At 40.6% G+C, this 24,490-nt stretch overlaps 1 protein-coding gene and 1 pseudogene across 2 annotated transcripts in view; one reads left to right on the forward strand and one right to left on the reverse strand.

The window, feature by feature from the left end:
- Positions 1–24,490, forward strand: part of Parpbp (PARP1 binding protein) — a 124,755-nt gene that overhangs the window by 62,585 nt on the left and 37,680 nt on the right. The window lies entirely within an intron of this gene.
- Positions 12,864–12,977, reverse strand: LOC147823610 (U2 spliceosomal RNA; annotated as a pseudogene).

The raw sequence follows: 24,490 nt of genomic DNA on the forward strand, positions 1-24,490 counted from the left end.
GCATCGGAGCAGGCTTGTTCTGGGTCAGCAGAGCGGCCCCAGAGCATAACCTGAGAGCATGGATCATTGCAAGCCTTCGGAAGTTCCACATGTGCTTGTCGAGGGAAGGGAGAATTGTAGCTCACTGCTTCTCATGAAGGTATTATTGTAATGAGAGCTGCTTCAAATGTCCTGCAGGGCATGACCCGTGCTTCCCTTCCTGAGGATATCGGACCACTTTCTCCCTCCTTCACTCTCTAACCATATTGGCTTCTGCCTGATCCTCTGATAAGCGAAGACCATTTTGGCTGCAGACCTAACCCTAACCTTTGCTGTTCCCTCTGTCCTGAGCACCTTCCCCTTACTATCTGCGCACTTTCCACGCATCATCAGGCTCCGTGGAAGCATCATGGTTCCCGAGAGTGCTTCCTTGACCATGCATGCTACAGGATCCCCCTTTCCAGCCATTCACCCCTTCTATTTCATTCTTCATTTTCTTCACTGTGCTCTTTAAAATTATCTAATTTATTTCCATGCTTATTGTCCATTCCCCTGACATCCATGAGGGCAGGGACTCTGTTTATCCTTCTCTCCCCTGTATCAAGAACAGAGTTAGGCATAAATATAATAAACTTTCAATAAACTTGTGATAATGTTTATAAAATTTTTTGTTAAGAGAAGAAAAAGTACAAGGGATCTGGATTATGACAAAGTATTTATTAATTTCCTAGGCCTGGTGTAACAAACTATGTCAGAACAACAGAAATTTATCTCTCACAGTTCTGAAGCCAATGTGTTGACAGGGCCCGGCCCTGCTTCCCCTCGCTGCTCTCCGGGAGGGTCTTTCCTTTGCTCCACTGACCTCTGTTGACCGTGGGCGTCCACTGGGCTGCATCCACACCTCTCTCTGCTCTGTTCTTCGAGGTCTCCTTTGTGTCTGTCCCTCACGTTCCCCTCTCCTACATGCGATGGCATATAGGGCCCGCTAGGATAACCCAGGCTTACCCCTTCCTCTCAAGACTCTGAGCTTTGTCACATTGGCAAAGACCCTTCTTCCAAATAAGGTCATATTCAGAGGTTTCAGGCATTTGATGTGAGTTCTTTGGAGAGGAGATAATTTTTGGCCTACCACAAGTATAAATAGACATGATCCAGTCTAGCAAATGAGAGGCAAAACAGCTTCATTTAAGAGGATGTGTGAAGGAGTCAGAGTGAAATGGAGACTGACCCAGTGATGGAAGGGCCTCCACTTCGGTGTGGGGAGGTGGGTTCAACCCGAGATTCTGCCTCAGGAGTCTGTGCTCTCACCTCTTGGTGCGGCTTCTCCGCATGCTGCTGCTGCTGCTGTTGTTTTCAAATAATTACTGGGAGATTTCTGTTGGCAATGAACATTTCCAGGAAAACAAGAGGTCTCTGGGTGACATCACAAGCTGTCTGTGAGTCACAGAGCAAAAACCATGAATCTCCACAGCACTATGTTAAGCTGACCTTTTGGTAATGCAGTGGTTTCCTAAGCTCAGGATCGTTTGGGAAACATGAAGGACTGGGTCAGATTGCTGAGACGTCCACTCCTTTAGGGATTTACATTAGTGGAACCAGTTAGCGTGTTGCTTTCTGGTTTTTATTTTGCACAATGCACAGCGTGCCAGTTGGGGGCCCCTTTTCTCTCCTGCTGATGGTTGTTGCATTGGCTATGAGATCAGCTTTGACCAAGGTGAGCTTATCATACAATTACATATGCAAATTAAGAAGTGCACTTTGTAAGCTTGCGAAGCATCTGCTACTGGTCATTGGAATGTGAAATTAGAGCAGAAGGTAACCGAGGGCGGGAGAGTTTCTCCGTTCTGTTGCCTTCTCCCCCCATCCCCTCCATGCCACCTACCCTCAAGAGTCACCTTTTAAATTGAGCATCCAGAGGAGACCTTGGAAGCACAAGTCCTGTCGCTTCACGCGTCCATTAGCCCCGCCCCCAAAGGCTTCTGTTATTCCCAGGGCTGCACTCAAGGTCTTTGCAGTGGCCTCCAAGTCTTTCCTCAGCCTTGCACCTTCTCCAGTGTCTTCTACTCTCCAGCTCTCGCTTACCCAGCCCTGGCACACGGCCTACTTGCGATTCCTTAAACTTGTGTTTTTTTGCCTAAAACTAACTTTCCTCTGATAGCTGCCTGGCTTTCCCCTTTACCCCCAGGTCTTGTCTCAAATATCATTTTTTTTTTCAATGAGGTCTCTCCTGGGTACCATTTTCCCTCACTTCCTTGATTTATTTTTCTTTTCAGAATTTATTATCACCTGACTTGCTGTATATTTATTTATATCTTTGCTCACTGGTTTTATCTATCCTCAAAAATAAAAGCTTCATGAGAACAGGAATTTTATTAGTTTGTTCATTACTGTAGTTGTAATCTTTAAATAGTGTTTGGCACATAATAAACATTCAAAAAATGTATGTGGAATAATTGACTAATCTGATGTGTGACAGTCCAGTTAGCCACATGTGATGGGCTATGGGCCACCTCTTAACATTGTTATGGAGATATAATTTCTATGGACCTGCTTGTTCAGAAAGGTTTGATTTTATCCTCACTTAATATTGTGTCCTTGTTCTGTTCTGTATATAGTCAATGGCAGCTAAAGCGTCTTCTAACCTTTCTGTAAAGCAACTTAGAAATGTGGAATTCCCATGCAAACAATGTGTCGGCCATCTTTCCTGGATTTCTTTTGCTTGTGCATATTCTTGGGGTAGTGGTAGTAAGGGGAAAAGGACACTATAATGGCAAAACATAAGGTAGGACTCCCCATTCTCCACTTGAAACTCCAAGAAATTCTTAAGTCAGTGTTTAATAAAAGCTAACAGAGTCTGCACAGAATGACGAGGCAGGCAGTGCTGTGGCACCAGTCACATTTCAAGTGTTCAGCTACCGTGTGTGCTTAGTGGCTGCCATAATGGAATAATTGCATCATGGCAGAAGGTTCTATCAAAACTAGGCAGATTAGCTAGATGTAGTTGTTTTGTATTTTGTCTCCCCTGTATGGGAATGAAAGAAATTATGTCTCATAATTCTCTTATACCTTTAATCATTCAACAAATGTTTAGCATGCATCTAATAACATATGGCAGGTATTGAACTAGGTACTGGGAATTCAGTGGTGGCCTCAAGCCATTCTGCAAGGAGCATGTATTCTAGCGGGAAAGGGAGTCATTAAATAGACAACTGTAGAAGTACCTGAAGTCTCTAAAGTGTCAGAGGGTCTCGCGGCTGCTTATGTGATTCTTGATTACTTGACTAACGGGCATTCTCCCACCGACTTCTCAGATGCTGACAAATCGTAGGCACAAAAAGCTAGTAATTTATCGTCAAGGTCTACAGGTACCATCAACAGTTCAGTGCAGTCAATAAATGTAGTACTGTTCAGGCTCCTTTCTGTATTTTTCTTGTTTCTGACATAGAGCAGAGATTATGTCAGTTGCCCTGTGGTTTAAAGCCGCAGTTATTCTGGGAGTCCACAGTTGCCATCCCCGAGTCATAGCTGATCCAAGAGAATTCCAGCCAATGGTGGAAAGAAATGATGTATCCTGGCAGGTGCCAAGAATTATGTTTTTCTTGTGGATGGCCATCTTTGTGTCCTGAAGCCCTTTATATGCTGTGACGTGCACATATGAGTGCTCCCGAGGAGGTAGGGGTCACGCTGTCAGATTCATTCAAACACTACTCGCCTCTGTAATGTGTGTTTATACCGATGCCCCAGGCATACTTTGGATGGTGAAATTGTCATTGGTTTCCATAGAAAGTTGTAGAAGATAAACCGTGCAGATTGGCACTTTACCACTGTCTGTTACTTTCATTTCACTTCTCTCTTCACATCGTCAAGTCTTATTATGCTGTTGAGTCTTAGCAATTCTTTAATATGAAAGGGGTTATGAAGTATAATTTCCACTTCTGAGAACTGTTTTCTTTTTTTGTTGGTATTTGCAACTTCCTCCAGACTTCTCTAAAATGGGGTTGTCAGTATGTTCTTTATATTCTTGGATGCTGACACTTAATAGCCATAATAATCAGGGCGATCATTGTATCAGTTAATAATTAACCGAGTAACAGAAGTTCCCCACAGAGACACTTAAATAAACTGGAATTTCATTTCCTGTGCAAAGAGGAATCTGGAAATAATCAGTACAAGGCCGGAGTGGTGGCTGCACAGGGTTACCAGAGGCTGGATTCCCTCTTCTTTCTTCTTGGCCATGCTTAGTACTGGATTCTTTCCTCAAGACTGTGTGACGCTTGCCATAACTCCAGCCATCCCACACTCCTGGCTGGAAGGGGATGGAAGGGAAGAAAGAGAAAAAGGCACAAATCAATTGAGTGGGCACCTTTCTCCAAAGTCCTTGTAGGCCCCACCGGGTGACTTCTGCCTCATGCCCTGCAGTTACCCTTTACTGCAAGGGAATCCAGGAAGTGATTTCCAGGTGCACTCAGTTGGCAGTGCAAACACTGAAGTCCTCTAGGGAAGGACAGCGAGGGCTATGGAAACGGCCTTGCGGCTTACAGTCTTCCTTGCTGCCTAGCAGCTACTGTTGTTGGTGAACAGCAGACAAGTGGGAACTGCCCTTTTTGAGAGAGGCCGATGTGAAATTCCTGATGAGTCCTCTTTCCTGAATGTGAGTTCAGTGTAGCTCTATCGAGTGCAAAGAAATATGCTTTGCTGGTTACTCTAAGTATTTTTTGTTAATTTTGATTAACCACAGCTAATCAAATATTTCCTGTGACCTGAGGTAGTATAGTAGTCAGTCAGGATTGGAAGATCAGGCACATTGTAGGTAGCCAATAAATCTTACTGCAATGAATTAGAGACCACTGTGTGATTTTCTTACTAGTCCGAGACACCATTAACACTACGGTGGAGGATTAAAGTCATTAATGAAGGATGTCATCACTTCTTTGTAGTTCGGGTTCCTCACTTTAAAACATGATAGCAACATTTGCTAAGTGTCTGTGTTAATAACACAATTCATAATCAACTGATAAAATATATGCAAATATTTAGTGAGATGTTTCCACTTTTAATGTAAAATAACAAAGAAGTACAGAAAAACGCATATGTATAGCATCATAAGAAGCATGACCACTACTTAAGTGAAGAGGCAGAACTTTTTCTTAGACCTCCTCAGCCCCTCGGTACCCCAAAAGTAACAATTATTATTTTCATAGTAATTAGATGATTGAATTTCTACATACTTTTATTACTCAAGTGTATGTGCCTGGATGTCATAATTTAGTCTTGCCCATTAAAATTCTGATGGCTCTTTTAATATTATAGATTCCTTCTCTATTCTTCTGTTTCTTATAATTTACCTAATGAAGAGCCCAAGATATTTGACCTGTAGAATTTTCCATAGTCAAGATTTTGCTAATTATATATTTATATAATTAGCAAATTCATATATAATTATAATGAAGTTCAAACTATATATCTTCCCTTCTTATTTCATGCAAATTGATTACAGTATCCAGAGAATATGACTCATGTTTGTACCCTTTGACAAGAGTCTAAGTGAAGGATTTTTTTTCTTCATCAGAAGGTATATAATTATTTGCTATCAGCTGTTGATGCTCAATTAATTGGGGATTTAAAATGGTGATATTCTAATTTATCATTTCTTTTTCATTTACTATTTGTGATACTTTTTCTCAGGGATTCTTCTCCTTATCTCATACTGTTAACCACCTTAATATTTGTACAGTGACAAAATTGCCTAATACGTTTCTCAGGATGTCCTTGTCATTCAGTGCTCATGACTGTACACACACACACACACACACACACACACACCCTGTAGTGTTTCACTGCAATAAACCATAATCATGAGTCCTAGTGAATTCACTTAGTCTAGGGGTGACCTGGGGGACTCCCGACAGACCTGTATTCCTTTTTTTTTTCCCGGGGCAAGGCTTTATTGGTGATAGAGCTGAGGGGCTACCCTGAACAATGGCGAGAGAAGGCAAGACTAACTGGGGGTGAGGTTTGTATAGGGCAGTGCAGTGGGGAGAGTATCACGAGAGTTGAGCAATGGGACACCTGGTGACTGGAAGGGGAGGATCACGTGGTGGGTAGCAGGGTGGAACAACAAGTTAGGTTTTGCTTCTCCAGAGGGGGTAGGTTTCATGCCCCCCCCCCCCAATGGCTCATTTCCATAAGTGCAAGCCATTTTAGGAATGGGAGCCATTTTAGAATGTAGGACCTTTGGGGCCATTTTGTCTGGTAGAGAACTCTAACATTCCAGACTCTTGTTATTAGGGAAAAGGGAGGAAGTCTCTTTTTCTGTAGCTGCTTCCTGCTGGCAAAGGGTGGGGGCTTTAGACGGCCAAGGTGTGGTCTCACCAGGTGAAGCCAGCATCAGTAGTGAGGGACTGGTAGCCAGCCATGATGAGTTTGCTGACCATCTGGTTGGTAAAGGTCCACATGCATTCCCTGACAGACCTGTATCCTGAGACTAGCTCCATAGAAAATAAAATCCTATAATCAGAACAATACAGTACAATACCTAGATTATATAATCTACCTGTAAGAAAACTTTAAAATGACAAAAGACAAGAATAAACTTTAAAAAAATAAGTCAAAAATTTTACTGAGAAATTTAAGAAATGGAGAGATGACATGGAAAAATATCAATTCTTCTATATAATATTTTATACATAATTCTAATTAATACCATGATTTAAAAAAACTTGATAATCTGATCAAATGTACATTCATGGGAAAAAATTCTGAATAAGGTGTTACTTCCACATACTAAACTTTATTTTTTAAAAAGCTATAGTGATTGAGATAGTGTGGTACATACTGAACCAGGAATAGGTAGATAAATGAACTGAATGGCAAACTCAGAAATACACGTACATAGTTATTAGAATTTAGAATAAGCTGAAGATGCCATTCAAGTCAATGAGGAAAGGTTTTATTCAATGGCTATTTTTGAGGTAATATTCTAACCACTGAGGGAAAAATAAAGGTGAATATAGTGTTCATAGATTGTCATTATAAAAAACGAAGTTCAAATATAACAATATTTGCATTATGAAAAACAAAACATACAGAGGCTATAAGAAAACATTAAAAATTGTTAGATAATTTTATACTGGGAAAAGATCTAAATATAATCCCAAATATGCAGTACTAGAGATATACATATACCTTATAGATATGGAAGTCTAGGCCCGGGGATTTAGCTCAGTGGTTCCACTGCCTGCCTCGCAAGCACAAGGACCTGAGTTCGATCCCTGGTACCAGAAAAAAAAAAAATGGAAGTCTAATGGCAAAACAACAAAATTGCAAAAAGAAGACAGTATACCACTAAATGGTGTGAAATCCCAGTAAATTCCTGTAGTTTGCTTATTAGCTTGGCGATGATTTAGAATAATGAAAAACGCTCATGCTGATGAAGACCTGACTTAAGTAAGGACTCATATTGCTAGTGGAAGTGTAGATTGACATAACCCTTTTGGACGCCAATTTGGAAATTCGTACTAATGTATGTTTCACCAAGTAATTCCATATCTAGAAATACTTTCTGAGGGAATAATCAGAAAATATGCCAGGAGAAATATACAAAAAATGTTTCTGGAAAGATTACAAACTATTTAAATGAATTTCAGTGGGGAATTTGTTAAATATATTGTGGTACAGCCATACTCTGTGGTCACTGAGAATGATGATGTAGATATATATTTTTGTTTACATGGAAAGATTTTTGAAAATATATTTTTAATAAAAATACAAATCGATTTGATATGTTTAAAAAACAAGCACATTTATTTGTGTGCATGTGTATGCTTCTCAAAGACTATTCTAAAATATCAACAGTGTTATTCGTGGGTAGAAGGATTATAGGTAGTTAAAATACATGTGTTTTCTCTGTTATCTGTTTTCGGATTTTAAAAACACATTTGTTTTTATTTTTCAATTATATCGTAGTAAAACTGGAAAATATTAAGCCATTTTCCAAAATAAAAAATATAAAATTAGTTTGTAAGTGCTCATTTTAAAAAAATCAGAAAGGTAGATGTAAGACTAAAAAGCAAAGAAAATTATCCATAGTTCTACAGTCCTTCTTTGCCTTCAAGTCTGAGCATTCTGATTAATATTAAACCTTTTTTTATAGAAAAATAGGAACTAAAAATAATCTTTAGCACTTTATGTGAGAATTCATTCAGGAAATGTGCTTTGTTGCAAGAATAGCTGTTAAAAATGTATTTGCAACTCGCATAATTTGTTTTATCCCTGGTCATTCTATACTGATTCCTGTTGATTCCACAGCTCCACAGTGAGACGTTTTCCCCCTGTATGCGTTGAGCTCTTTCCTTGATTTTCAATATTCCTCCTCTGTCTGTGATTAGGAGTTTCCCTTCAGTCCTGACCCTCGAGCTCCGCCCCCCCCCATGTTGACCTCCAGTCTTTTTTGTTTGAACATGTCCCTATCTAGAGAGTAGTTATGCATAGTTGCAACTATTCAAGAGAATATTTACAAAAATTTGAATAAAGATATGTTTTATCTCCAAATATTGGTTGCACTGGTGATTAAGAATCTGAATCTGTTGACCAGTTTTGCCTTAGAGAAATGTCCATGCTATATTTCGCTATGGTAGCTCTCCTTTGGGAGAAATGCAGAAGCCTACGTCTCGTATTTCTAAGATAAAGGTGTTCAGCAAGGCTTGTAGGAACATCACTTAGAATTTGACTTACTTTAATGATTCCTTTCCCATTTCCTGAGCGATATGCTGACTGTACCAATATGGCGGAAGTTTATGCCAAGGATTTCTGATGCACCGACTTCATGTTTAGTCAGTGTGTGGATTTCTGTATCAGCAGCTCATCCACTGCAGTGTTGAGGAGTGAGGCAGTGCTGTTGATGCTGTGGCTCCAGCTGCCCTTTCCACGCTGGGTTTTGGTGAGCCAGTCTTCCTCGAACCTCCCTCTTGACACGACCCTCAGATACGGAACTCTGAAGCAGCCATTGGTGGGCGTGGTCTCTTTGATGGGCGTGGTCTCTGAGCTGACCTCCCCCCGCCAGGGCCGGGAAGGCACTGCAGTGAACTTAGTGAGAGTGACACAGCCCTCAACTGTGTGTGTCTCACCTGTGGCTTACAGTGTCTTTGCCATAGCAAATGGCTTTGCCGTGGAGTCGTCTTTCTCCTACTTCTCTGCTTGCACAACTACTTTTTCTTGTGCAATTCCACTTTGTTCCCAAGGATCTGTAGAATTCACTGAATCTTCCAAGTCCAAAGGATGAAATCTGGTCAGTCCTCTCTCTTCCATTCAGTTCTTTATCCAAGATGGCATTAAGGAGGTTGCCTTGCTTGTTTAATTCTTAGTTGTTATTGTTATGATAGATAATAGCTATTTTATTTTAAAAATAGCTGACTTTTTATGATGATTATGGTTTTTAGGAACACAGCACTCTGGCGATGCCACTGAATGTTTTCATTAAGTGGGAGGCGCTAGGAGAAAGGAATTTAAGAGAATGCTTCAGAGAGAATTTTAAAAAATAGTTCTTGAGTCGACAATCCTACTCTGTTCTATGTAGCTATCTTCTTTCCATGCAGTTATACACAACACTGGGAGGGCTGCTTCCAACACTGGCACCAAGCGGTCAGTTTTTCCACTCTCTATCCCAGAAAAGATCAGGAAGTGCAATAAGGTTCATGAAAATTTAAGCTTGAAGTTTAGAAAACGCAAAACAACCCAAGCCCTCAAACATTCAGTTTGGTTTGAATGTTGGACAAAGGCTCGCTCTGCAGCTCGTGGAGTCATTCCAATTTAAGGGCTGTAGTAACTTCATTTCAGGGCTAGTGATGAGGAAATTATGAAACCATAACTTGGATCTCAATTTAACAAAACCAAGAAACAAAAACACTTACGGGGGAATCTGCATGGGAACAGGGGCCTGCCTAACCCCAACTGCTGCTATTTTACTGTGGCAGCTCCTCTTACTACAGGGATTATAAGACCACCCTTTCCAGTTTCTCTGGAAAGAGCTGACGTTTGAAAGTGACAGAGTAGCCTGCATCCCATTTGTAAGCCACCTCCCCATGTGCACAGGGGGGAAGATCCTTCATAGGCGATTAAATCCATCAGAGGTAAGGCGCGTCACGGTGACTTCTCTTGTGGTCAGCTTGTGTTTCCAAAGCCAACCCAGGAGAGTAACCATAGCTCCTTACCTAGCTGACTTCTGAAACAAATTTTCCACTTCAGAGAGAGCCCAATAATTTTAGGGTCTAAACTCCTTGGATGCAATTTCTTTGTTCCAGGGATAAGAATTCAATCTAATGACTGTTTATTGAGTGACTTAATTATATTGGCATAGAGGAATCTATTCTAAGTAGAGGGACACAGCATTAAAAGTGTCCTCAAAGGTCTTATAGATCAGCAATAAGCAACAATGAAGACATCACAGAATGAAAACAAATATGAAAAAAGGATTCACTTGGAAATAACTTCAAATATTTCAGTTGATTTCTAAACAAACTCAATAGAGTATCTCACCTCTTTTACAATTAATCATTTATCAAGTATTGCAGAGCAAAATAACATTAAACCTCAAGCTCTGCAGATGTGGAAGAAAGCTTTGAGGGGCAACGAATCAGAGGCCTGATGCAGCAGTGAAGCATGAGAACTCAAAGGATTTTAGCCAGGTGTGGTATGCATACCTGTAATCCTAGCAGTTGGGAGGCTGAGGCAGGATGATTGCCTCAAATTTGAGGCCAGTTTAGGCTACACACTGAGTTCAAGACCAGCTGAAACTACGTAGTGAGACTGTCTCAAAAGAAAAAGTGCTTGAAGATTTTAGAATGATTTGTGGGTCTCAGAGCATCCAGAGATACTGGGAATTTAACTTAGTATGATTCAGCTGGAGACTGATTTGCCAGATATTAGAAGTGATTAATTGACAAAGGTCCAGCTAGTAAGTAGCATAAATATTCTCCCAAAGTATCTGTATTCTTATCAAATTAGCTGGTTCTCTTTTTTTTCCATTAAGTTTATTGGTACATTTTAGGTATAAAATACAGTTACATTCATCATTGGGATCTTGTACCTTTACATGAGTATCTTGGTTCCTATTTTTTTCCCCTTCCCCTGCCCTTCCTTCACCCCCTCCACCCTTCTTTATTTGCAAAGACTTTATTTACATTTTTTTCCTTTTCTCATATGTTTTCTTTTCCCTTCCCCTACCCCTCCCACTTCCTCTACCCCTTTAGACCTTTTCTTCCTATTGCACAATATCAGTTATACATTTTTAAAATTACAATATCAAGATCTAGAAGACATTACCACAGATTTTACAGAATTTAAAAGGATGTAGAAAGCATGTTATACAAATCTTTTTTGAAATAAAATCTGACGACTTCTAAGAAGGACCTTGAAAGACAAATTAATGAAACTGACTCTGGAGGAAATATAAAATTTGAATAGCACCTATTAAAGAAAGTATATTCCTCACTTGAAAACCTACCCATATGATAACAACAGGCTCATATACATTTCACCTGATGAATTATATCAAATATTTAAAGCAGAAAAAAGAAGGAACACTTCTCCCCTCATTTTAGGAAATCAACATTGTGCTAATACTAAAACTGGATAAAGATAATAGAAGAAAAAAGTATGAACATAGATAAAAATTTGTTTAACAAAGCAAACTATTAGAAGTCAGATCTGGCAGTAAGTAGAAAGTGGTTTTATTATAGGGATGGCAGTGTTGGTTCAGCATTGGAAGATCCACCCCCAAAAGTCATCATTTTAACAGAGGAAAGGAAAAAGCCATATGGTCCTGTCACTAGTTGGAGAAAAAGTATTGGACTAAATTCCACAGTTGTTCATGGTAAAAGCTATCAGGAGACTAGATGTAGAACAGAACCTTCTCAACAGATAAGCCATGTACTCTATACTTCCAGCAAAAACATCTTATATGAATAGAGAAGATACAATCATATCTCCCTAAGGTGGGGAACAAGGGCAAATATGCCTACTCTTCATCCATCCATTAAACTTTGAAACATAGGCCCAAACCAAAATAGTCTGGCAATAAAATGACACAATTAGGATAGGATTGGCAAGGTAGAAGTAAAATCTTTATATGTAGATGAAATGATCATCTACAGAGAAAATACTAAGAAATCTCTAGGAGCCCCTAGAACTTGTACTTGAATTTAGCAGGATTAGAAAACACAAGGTATATATAAAAATTTAGGTCTATGTATACTTGCTATAAATGAAGAATTGGATATTGAAATTTTAAAAGTTATGTAGGAGTACAAAGGACCTAGAAAAGTAAAAAGAAAAAAAAACAGTGTTGGACATTTATTACCTAATTTTAAGACTTCCTCTAAAGCTACAGTAATCAAGGCAGTGTTGGTGTAAGGAAAGACACATAGATCATTGGAATAAAACAGAGAATCTAGAAATAGAACCACACATATATGGTCCACTGAGTTTTGAAAGATTATTTAACATTAACATTTTATAGAACATAAACTCAATTCAAGAGCAGAGGAAAAGATAGTGTTTTCAGCAAATGGCACTAGAACACCTGGTGTCTGTATGTAAAAAATTAACCTCAACCCTTTTATGTATTTTCTATACATAAAATAACTTGAAAGGATCTATGAACCTAAATATGAAAGACTAAAACTATAAAACTTTTAAGAAGAAATTATAAGGGAAAATGTTTATGAATTTAGGTTAGGCAGGAATTTTCTTCTTTTTTTTTGGTCCCAGGGATCGAACTTGGGTCCTTCTGCTTGCACAGCAGGTGGCAAAACCACAGAGCTAAATCCCGGCCCCAAGAATTTCCTAGAATATAAAAACCATGATGTATAGAAGAAAAAAATTGATAAATGAGATTCTATCAAAATTTGGAACTTTAAATAACATCATTACGAAAATGAAAAGTAGTCCTTAAACAGACCATATTTATACACTTGATCTTAGCCAAAAGGCCGAGAAGCGATGGGAGACCATATTTATAATGCATATAACCTAAGACCAGAATATATAAAGAACTCTTACAGCTCATTAATAGACAACCCAATTAAAAAGTAGACACAAGAAGATGATGAATAGCTAGTACAGCACAAGGAAAGGTGTGCAACACTAGAATCAGAAAAATACTAATCAGTACAATAACAAAACTGAATTATACACTCATTAGGGAGATGAAGTTAAAAGTTTTAAAAGAACAAATGTCAGCTTAGGTGTGAACCAGTTAGAACTTACTAATACTGCTAATGTGAATGTAAAATGATAAAACCATTTTGGAAAACAATGTAGAAATTTCTTATATTACTGTAAAGAACCAACAGTTCTGTTCTTGAGTTTTTACTTAAGAGGAATGAAAACACATGTTCACAATAGATTTGTACATACGAGTTGACTATCCCTTATCTGAAATTCTTGGGACTGGAGTGTTTCAGATTTTCATTTGAAATCCACTTGATCTGCAAAGAGAATAGCTACTCCTGCTTTTTTTGGGGGGGGGGGGCGCGGTTCCTGTCACATGGAGTATTGTTTTCCACCCTTTAACTTTCAGTCTATGAGTTTCCTTTGGAATTAAGTGTGTTTCTTGTATGCAGCAAATTGTTGGATCTTGCTTCTTGACCCATTCTGCCAGTCTATTTCTTTTGATTGGTGAATTGAGACCATTAACATTGATGGTTATAACTGATACATATTGACTTATCCTTGTCATGACTTTTTCAGTTTGTTGAATTCTCCCCCTTTGCATTTAATTTCTTGTTGCACCTGACGGATTCCTTCTGTTGGGCTTCCTGGGGTTGTGATCCTCATTGTCTCTTTCTAGGATATTGTCTAAAATTTTTTGGAGTGCTGGTTTGGTATTCATGAAGTTCCTAAGGTGCTCTTTGTCATGAAAGTATCTTGTTTCTCCATCAATTTTGAAAGATAATTTTGCAGGGCATGTCAATCTGGGTTGGAGTTTGTTTTCTTAGGGCTTGAAATACAACACTCCAAGCTCTTCTTGCCTTGAGGGTTTGCATTGAGAAGTCTGCTGTGATTCTGATGGGCTTTCCTTTGTATGTGACTTGTTTCTTTTCTCTCTAACTGATTGTAGAATTGTGTTCTTCCGTTGGGTTTCTGGAATCTTAACTGTTATATGCCTATGTGTACATTTTTTTTTTTTTGATCAAGGCTAGTTCAAGTCCTATATGCCTCACTTATCTGTATGTCAAGTTCTTTCCCCCTGCTTGGGAAGTTTTCTGCCATCACTTCTGTGAACAGTTTTTTTATGTCATGTGCACTCTCTCCTGTTTCTTCGTTAACTCCAATCAGTCTTATGTTATTATTCTTTGCATGGTTTAGCAGCTGCTGGATTGATTTCTCGTGGTCCCTTACAATTTTGAAGCAACTTTTTTTCCTGGTCACTAATAGCAATCTTATCTTCTATATCTGAAATTCTGTCCTCACATTGGCTCATTCTGCTGCATAGACTTTCAATGGAGTTTTTAATCTCCTGGAAATCTGTTTGCATCTGTTTTATGGATTCCATTTGTTTCCTATCTTGGGATTCCATCATGTTTCTCAGTTCTTCTATTTTTTTTTATCTGTGTCCTCTCTAGATTTATTAATCATGTCTTGCACTTTGGGTACAATCTCTGCTGTTATCCGAGAAATTATTTCTGGTTTCATTTTTTCCAGATCTTCTTTTGTTGCCAGTTCAGAGAGTCCAGGTGGTTGAGTATCACAGTGTTCCATCTCATTTCCCTTTGGGATTGTTTTAGGTGATCTGGAAGTCTGGTTTTGAAACTTGTTATGTGTCTTCTCATTTCAAGGGGTGGTGGTGGTGGCAGTTGCTGCTGGCGTCCACGCATCTCACCTCCTCTGTGCTGGTGGGGGTGGTACGGCAGCCCAGAAGCCTCCTCCTGTTTGCTGGGAGTAGCTCACCTCCTCTGTCTAGCTGGTTCTTTTAATTGCGAATATCTTTAGTGATTTTAGTTCAAGTACACCAAACATTCACCATCCTCCTAAGTAATTGCTTCTATTATGTGTAATCATTGCTGTGAAATATGAACTAGTTCACATGAAATATATGAGTCACAAGGCAATGAAATGTGGTTAATGATATTTGCTGTAACTTGAAATTTTTCTTTTTTGTATTTCTTTACAAATAAAATATTGTTTGAAATATTATGCTCTGATGACATCAATATCTAATCCCTTTCCCTCTTTACTGTTGCACTTTAGAACTCTAGGAAGCAAGTGTGCTTCTTAGAATGTAAATACATCTAGCTGACTTTTTAAAATTGGAGATATCTTAGAACTATTTTGTGAATGAATAATGATGCAATAGTGACTATAGTTAACAGTTGAACTAGAGGCATATAACATTCTTTAGTAACTTGAAATTATAAAACTTGATTCTGAATAATTATCTGTGCTGAGTAATCAATAGATATCTTGTAGAGTTCTGTACTTAGGAGTGAACCAGTGGTTGAAGAAATGAAATAAACCTGGATGTATTGAGTCCTACTATGTGGCAGGGACAGTCAGTTCCAGACAAGGCGATGAGAAGACCTCTTCGCTGGGCTTAAACATAGAGATAAAGTAGGTGAGTAGTGGGAATGGCAACTTGAAATGTGGGTTGAAACCAGATTTTGGAAGGCAAAGCCAAGGAGTCTGGGCTTTGTTGTGTAGACACAAAGGCCTGGTCTAAGTTTCTGTTATATTACTTAGTAATAAGTGTTAGGGGGTAATTTATATATAAGTGACAGTTGGAGTTGAGGAGGTAGAGGAGGTCACCAAAGGGCTTAGAAGTATTTGAAATGGAAGAGAAAATATCTGGAGATATCATCTGTAAGATCCACTCACAGGTAGGTGATGAAAGGTGGAAAGAAGACAGTGAAATAGACAGGAAAGAAAGCAACTGAAGGACAAGGAAGGGAACTAGAAGACAGCGGAATCACAGAAGTCAAACAAGTGAAGATCTTTAGTCATGGTCGTGACTGGCAGTGTCTCATGTGCTACAGGCTGTGCAGAAGAGAAATGGAAAAGCCATTGATCTCAGCAAGTACACGTGTTGGAGCCAATTGAGAACAATTTTCACAGAGCAGCAAGAGCAGAGCCAGACTATGAGAAACAAAGAGGCGTGGTAGTGAGAAGGTGGAAGCAGCCAGTGTATACAGCTCCTGGGGGAGAAAGGAGAAAGAGGAACAGTAGCAAGATGCATCCAGGCCCTCCTTTTCCAACGCCCTGTACCCCAGGGATCTGGCTCGTGCACAGTTGCTGGTTCTGTGCCAACAACCTTCCAGCACTGTCACTCAGGGTCAGACCTCGCTCCTAGCTCCCATGTAGTAACAACTGTATTCGAGTATCAAATGTGCACTTCAACTTCGGCCATTAAACTCAGGATCTTCCCTGCCCACTGTAAAAGCATAGCGAACTATAAAGAAACATAAACCAGCAACAACCAGTTCCTCTCCCAGTGTCCTATCTCAGTCACCATTACAAAGTCTGGGGGCTCACTCTAGAAACCTTGATATCTCCTTCCCTTTCATTCTCATTTAACCTGTCACCAAATCCGGTGGACATATTTTCTCCATAACCACGGCTGCCCTGGTTGGAGCTGCCGTCACCTGGACTGACTCAGTACCTTTCCACGTGGGCCCTCATGGAGCCCAGGGTGGTCCTTTTCATCCACACATCCAGTCATGGCCACTCCCCTGTTTAACACCTTCTAATGGCCTCATACTTCCTTCAAGTGGAATGATGTTTGTTAGACTGGAGCCACTAACAGTATATGGAGGGATCCGGGATGCACTGAGAAGCTAACAGAGGAACCAGCCTGACAAGTTTTTGAGTGAAGAACATTAGAATGGATAGGGGACTAGGATGGCAGATCATTCCAATTTGGGGAACATCGTGTGCCAAGGTAGAAAGCAGGAAGTGTTTAGGAAGAGGAGAGAAGTTCATGCTGGGTGTTCTTAGATGTCCAGGGTCGGGAGTAGCTGTCGACACCAGATTGTGGCAGTCTTTTCCTGTTTAAATCTTTTGGAGGTTTCTAAATCAAAGGATAATGTGAAGAGCCAGCCTTTTTTGTTGGATAACAAAGTGGGGAACATGGGCTAGGACTGAGGGGAGGGAGATCAGTTCCGAGCCTGGCACAACAACCCAAGAAAGCTGAAAGAGGGCTAGACAGAGGCTGTGAGACTGGAGGGAAGTAAAGGAATGGAGAGACATTTAAAGTAGGATCCACACAAGAAATGCAACACTCGCTTAGAGACCTCCATGTACAATGCTATTGTGTGTGGGTTTATGTGCAGTGCTTACTGTGGCCCTAAATTGACATGTTATTCTGTGTTCTCACACTCTGAAGACTGTATTTTTTCCCATATGTAAAATGTACTGGAGATAAATTTAACAGTTTGTGCCCTAGTCAGAGGTGCATTAAATTCCATCACAAGTGGGTACAATGACACTCATCTATAATCTCAGCTACTCAGGAGGCTGAGGCAGAAGGATCATCAATTGGAGGACAGCCTGGGCATCTTCATGAGACATGAGGCCCATTTAAAAATAAAAAAAGGGCTAGAGATATAGCTCAGTGATATAGGACTTGCCTAGCAAGTATGAGACACTAAATTCAGTCCCCTGCATTTCAGAGTTTAAAAAAAATCATCCCAGTAAGAGTATTTTAAAGAATTTAGATATCTTGGTCCCCCACAGTTCTTCCTCTCAGAAATGTTGTAAAGTTGGTCAAAATGTCTAGCTGGTCTCAGTTTAAGTTCTTCATTTGCAAGATGAGGGAGCTGACTAGAATCATTAGATGAGCTCCAAGTTCCTTCAGGTTCCTTGGTCCCAGTATGAATTTCTAGGGTATTTCTCTAATTTAGCTGATGGGCTTGAATCTTCCTAGCAGGGAGCAGACTGCTCCACAATTTCTTAAGGACATAACCATCCATAGACTAGTAGTCTATGGAGTATTCTGAAGGACGCTTTAAGACCCAATTTATCTTAGAAAATGCTTTGTACTTATCATCCTTTTAGAAGACTTTTATAATCTCTCATAGCTGAGTGTGAAGAAAAAAACTAATAGTTAATAAAATATGTGGTGAGTTTTAGTTCTAGTTGGTGTGCTCTCTTCTCTACCCAAGTCTTCTCAACCAGGAAAAGGTTAAAAGAAGCTTCATTGTCCAATCTTTCTTTAACTTTAAGAATTTGTATAGACTTATGCATTTTTTCTTGAAGTACAATCCATTTCAGAAGGCTGGTGCAATGGTTTAGTTAGTGTTCCTGAATGGTCCTTGTGTTCAAAGCTTGATTCCCATTCCATGACACCACTGGGAGGTGAAGGAACCTTGAAGATATAGGGCCTGGTGAGAGGTATTTAGGTTATTGGGGATGTGGCCTTGCAGGGGATGGTGGGATCCCAGTTTATTCCTTTTATCTCTTTTGATCCTGGCCATGAGATGAGTCGTATTTACTCTGCCATGGTCACTTCCATGATGTGCTACCTTGCCACAGACCCCAAAACAATGGGTATAACCAGTCGTGGACTGAAACTTCCAAAAATGTGAGCTAAAACAAACCTCTTTGTGATTTATCCCAGGTATTTGTGATAGTAATGGAAAGTTGACTGACACAGGAAATTGAACTGAGAAATAGGGTGGTCTTGCTGTTACTAAATATCTGAAGGTGTTGGAAGGGTTTTGGTATGAGTTTGCAGGAGTTGATTGGGAAAAGTTTGGAGGAGTGGTCTAAGGAAAGCCTAGAATACTCTGGGCTCTAAAAAGCTTCAGAGTCAATTCTGGTGAGAGCTCAGAGGGTCAGAATGCTGATAGGAAGGCGGCAGTATAAGCCAGGCTGATGAGGCTCCAATGGAATGAGCGTGTGAGGCTGTCTGTGTTACACTGTGGCAAAGAATTTAGCTGCATTTTGTCTGTACTCTGAGACTTTGTGGAAGACTTAAAGGTGAGATTGCAAGGCTACACAGCACTCAGGCAGTGGCATGGGTATGACTGGCTGCTTTTAGCCAAATTTACAAAGAATCGGGAGCAAAGATGAGCAGAGCAGAAAGATTTAAATAATTTTCAGCATGGATGGAAAAGGAGCAAATGTAAAGGTGTGGCTGCAGAGATACAGTTATTACTTTGCACTGGATAGTATAAGGGATGCCTCCAGGGAATCTAAGGAGTCTATAAGGTCACCCCACCCATCACAGGCTCAATGATGTAGAAATGCAAATTTTTCTCAAAGGGTGATTTGAGAAAAGATCTTCAGGGTACCCTAAACTGTATGTCCAGAGGCACCAAAGGATCCCTTTGTTATTCAATCAGCAAAGCACTCAGAGGAGACTGCAGCTATGATTCAAGTGGCCCAGGTGCAGTTCACACTGATGCCAGACCTTTGCATCATTCCCATGATGCTGGTTTTGCAGGTATGCAGACTACAAGACTTATATGGCCTCTAGCAAGGTTTCAGAGGAAAGCCTGGGTGTCCAGGCTGTATGACCTGGGGTTAGAGTCCCTGAAAGTAGCCTCTGCTGGGTTTTGTCTTTCTTTGGTTCAATTCCTCTTTGCCATTTTCCTGTTCTTCTCTTTCAGAATGGGAAATTTTACTTTGTGCCTGTCCTACCATTGTATCTTAGAAGTATGTAACTTTTTCTTTTTTGAGTTTTATAGGAGACTCTGGACTTGAACTTTTGAATAATCATGGAAGAGTGAAAACTTTCAGACTCTGATGATGGACTGGATGCAGTTTGCACTGCAAGATGAAGATGACTTTGAGGGTCCAGGGGTGAAATTCTATGGAGTGGATAAATGTCTCCCAAAGACCCATGTGCTAAAGGAGGGGCCACCTGCTCACGGCACTACTGGCAGGTGGTGGAGCTGTTAAGAGTGGAGGCCAATGAGAGGTCTTTAGGTTATTGGGGGATGTGCTCTCAGGGACTCAGTGTGACCGGGGTCTCTTTTTCTTCCTCTGTTACATCTTGGCCATAGGATGAATGGTTTTTGCTCTGCCATATGCTATAGTCATGATATGTGTTGCCTCATTCAGGTCCAAAAGCAGTGGCCCAGCTGATGGAGGGGGGCCTGAAACCTCCAAAATTGTGAGCCAAAATAACCCTTTTCTCTCTAAGTTATTTTGGGTATTTGTTATAGAAATGGAAAGTTGACTAATAGTTGGAGATATATACACACACACACACATAATTTTTTAAAATTTTAATTTAACAAATTTTAGGCTCTTACCATTGTGAGAAGGAAGGATGGGTAAAGAAATGAGCCAAGATGAATAAAGCATAGTTTCTGTCTTCAGGGAAGTGCATTATTTAATAGCAGGAGCTAGAGTATTGACAAATACTCTCAGTGAGCTCATGAAAGGACAGCACAGAAGGAGGAAGTGCTAAGGGTGGGATCAGTGTGATTATTCCAGTCTTAGGCTTGCAAATGGAAATCCCTGTGTTCTGGGAATTGCTGTTCCTAAACTCTGCTTGAGCAGATGGATATTAGTGTGAATATCCCAGACCTTGGATCTTACATCATTGATCAACTTGTCCTCAGCCCAAGTATATCAGGGATTTTAGTCAATCTTATTACCCAGTTTATATCATAGCACATTATGCATATGAGATACAGAGGACTAGCTCCCTGCAAAGAGTTGATTTGGTTGTAAATGCACATAGTTTAAATTTTTGGCAAGGTCAGAATGAAAGCTTTTGTGAAGTTATGAAATTGTGGCAACATATTGTCAACTGTGGTGCTGATAGAGAAGGCACTAGCTGAGTTAGTACAGTACTTAGCAGGCAGACAGGCACACTGACATAAACAAGTGATCAAGATGCAGACTAAACTAAGGACTGATAAAGGCCTGAGGGTTCTCAGAGTCATTATGGGAATTATATTCATTACGCACATCATATCCAACTCTTGGGTGAGTGTCATTAGATTTCCTGGGCTGAATTTACCAAGGTGGCAGAATTAGATTTCTAAAGATAGGGCATTTATGTCATTCAGAGTGCTTGCTGAAATATCCTTGCTTTTTAATTCACTCTTCTGAAAGATAACTATGTTTTCTGGTTGTGAACCTGTGTTCTTTCCTGTTTTCTCTTTGTACTCTGAGGGTAAATAACTGTAGGTGAAATAAACCTGAAAGAGTCATAAATGAAACAAACTTTAGGTTTAGAGAGTTTAAGGAAGCTAGTAAGCCAGGAAATGAGTGTGTATGTGTGTGTGCATGTGTGTGCTTGCAAACTTGGCATTATATTTTGCCTTCAAGTAATTATGGAATCCATTGACAAGTTTGTTTAACATAGGGAAAAATTTGTCTAAATTGTAACAACAGTTTTTTTCTCACTAGGTTTTTAAGTTAGAGCAATCCCACAAGTAACTTTCAAGACATGTGACCTGAATAAGGGCATTCAAAAGTCTAAGCCATTGTAAGGTTTGTTTCTATTATCTATAACTGTCCATCCCCTGCCACCCTAGTGTGCACGTTAATGCCTTGTGTTTGAAGAATCTTTTGTTAAAATTTATTATGGGGCAGAAACAGTGTACTAATAATATTAACTCACACTCAAGAGCTTAATTTGTGCCCAGCTTTGTGCTAAGCACTCTACATCGGCTTTCTTAGTTATTATTTATAATATCACACACATATGTGTTTAAACACATATGTGTATAAACACATATGTGTATATGTGATTTATATTATACGACATATGATACAGTAGCCTTATAATCACGTAACACTTATGAGGCTGGTACCATTGTTGATTACTTTTAAAATTTCCCATATTTTAACACTGCAGTTGGAATATGTTCTACAATCAGCACCATCTTCCAGGCATGATTTGGAGTATTTTTTCTCTCACTGTGGCATGAGAGTCAGGGTGAGCCCAGCAGTAAGAGACCGTCATGAGTTAGATTTCATATGATCTGAGCCCCCCTTTACCTAATCTGACCTGAAAGGAAGTAAAGACATGCAGAAGTTGACTAAGCTGCCCGAGATCACAGACCTGGCAAGGGATTCGGCCAGGACTCTACATGGCGTGCAGTGCAGTCCAGGACAGGGCTACACTACAACCAGCGCCATGCAGCCGCTGGGAACCTACTGGTGCTTCTGAAGGCTTCTGCAAAGGGCTGTTTCAGAAAATCCATCTCTGCAGAGTTGTGCACTCAGAGAAGCGGAGTAGGGAGGAGAGGGGTCTGCAGGGTCCATAGTGAACTCTCAAGCGAGGGACCCAAGGCACCCAGGGTAATCATGAGCAAAATGCACCCTAAAGGAAAAGAAAAACAGCAGGGACATAAAGAAGCCCTGCAGGTGGAGACCACCATGTCACTGTTCATGTCCAGGTCTGCATGTGCAAATACTTCTCTGTGGTATATGGAAAGAAATGCTCATGTACAAGCAAGAGTTACGTGCCTGTATCTGTACACATTCCTCTATCTATCTATCTATCCATCTATCTATCTATCTAGAAAGTGAGAGCGACAGGGAGTTGTATTTATTGTACTCTTTGAAGCAAATAGTACACTAACAACCACTTTCTTTTTTTTGGTACCAGGGATCGAACTCGGGACCTTGCACCTGCAAGGCAGGAGGCAGGACCACTGAGCTAAATCCCCGGCCCCAATAACCACTTTCTTAGCCTGCAATTAGAATTTAAATCTGCAGCTATTATGCTTTTTCATCTGCTCCCCTCCCCCAGGGCCTAGTTCAGTTCAAGCATGTCTAGAATACATGAATAATAACCTTCTCTCTTTACCTCAAATGCCACACAGAATCTGGAAGCGTAGTTGCTTAGAAGAAGGATGTGTTAAGGTAGGAGGGGGAGACTTGAAAGGCCGTGTCAGCTGCAGAAATGACAAAGAGCGCTGCACTTTGTATTCCTGCTTGTCCAGCAGTGAGGTAGGCAAGTGAAAGTGTCAGAGCCCAGCGCTCTGCTGTTCTGCTTCCAGCAGGCGAGAGCCAGGGGCTGGACGCCAGGGAGGATGCTCTGTATTCCTCCCTGTCAGCCTGGCAGCCCTGCACACTGTCTGCACACACACAGGCACATGCATATGCACACATGTGCGCACACAGACCCAGTGTATTCTTTTGCCTGTGCGTCTAGTCAGCTCAAATGGGTCGACTCGTGTTTTGGCTTCTAAAGCAAACCAGACTCTCTGGCTCACTCTACCTGCAAGCTTTTGGCCTGCTTGGGCAGAGCGAAGTGGTTTGAGTTTCTGAGAACAAATAATTAGGCTCTAGGAAAAGGCCAGGGTTATACAAAACCCACGTGTTTCTGTGCCTGTGGGTTCTGCATCTTGGTAAAAAGGAAAACAAAGTTAGAGAAGGGCAGTGTGGGCTCTGTGGGCTCCGACGGGATTTTCCCTTTGTTGTTATCAGGGCATTTATTTTTGTTGTTCGGGATATGATAAAGAGAGGGCTTTGTGCTTTTGAGTTCTGCCTCCTTCTAGACAGCAATATACATTTTGGTCGCCGAATTGTTGCTGTGGATCAGTAAGTGGGCCTTGTCCTTGTCACCTGCCCTTACTCATGGCCCCCAGGCAGTGAAGGTCCCTCGTCAGCAGTTCCACGGCTCGGTGAAGCTGACATTCACTTATTGTAGGAAACATACTCCACCATCTTTTTACATACTTCTTCTTCTTCTTTTTCATGCCATAAAATCTTGGACCCTGTGTCGTCAAGGAATCACTCAGTAATAACAAAGACTGACTGGAAGCACTGACCAGTCCAGCGGTTTTTGGTGACAGTGAACAGTTGGCGACATAAAAACCTTCTCTCTTTACAGCATGCGGGTATAGTGTTGAAACTAATTTTTAAGTGGTTTTAAAATAGAGCAGCAGTGTCTCTTTCTGGGCATCTTTCCTTTGTCAAGGACACAACATTGAGAAATTCTTCTCTATTAATCCTATCAAGGCCTTTTTCCAAATAATGTTACCTTGCCCTACTTGTTTGTTACTATACTATATTCAGGTACCTTTCAGCGAGTTACTTACATTTCCCCAAAGGTACCCGGTGGTATTACATCTACAGAAGTTACAGACATTTAATTTCATAAGCAAAGTGCCGCCTTGTCTTGAAGCTTGGCTCGAGGTGGACAGAGAAGGCAGAGGCATCAGAACTCCTGTCCAGGGCAAAATGAAGCATAAACCTTCTTCCCCAGTGGCGGAGATCTTGATTTCCTGAAGATGAAGCTGGGAAGGGAGCGGTGGTCCCCCGAGGGACCCTGCTTCCCTTTGCCAATCTCATTTACCAGGTGAGAGCTGGGGATTTGGGGGTCACCAGTGTCACCATGAGTTACTGAAAGGATTAAAAGACACTGAGCAGAAAGATGGCAGAAGACCAGCTGATGGCTGGGTCACTGCTCATGCTACAGGTCAAGGAGATGAGGGCAGAGGAGAGTGAAAACAATCCATGTGAAGGGTTATGTGAAGTTAACTAGACAGTCAATATCTGACTCCTACCCCCAGGCAACTTTTTATAGGCTAATCATAAGTCCTTAACT

This window comes from Heterocephalus glaber, unplaced genomic scaffold (genome assembly GCF_053883595.1).
Source record: "Heterocephalus glaber isolate CG9 unplaced genomic scaffold, H.glaber_assembly_v1.0 deba00001572, whole genome shotgun sequence".
In the NCBI taxonomy this organism is placed as follows: Eukaryota; Metazoa; Chordata; class Mammalia; order Rodentia; family Bathyergidae; genus Heterocephalus; species Heterocephalus glaber.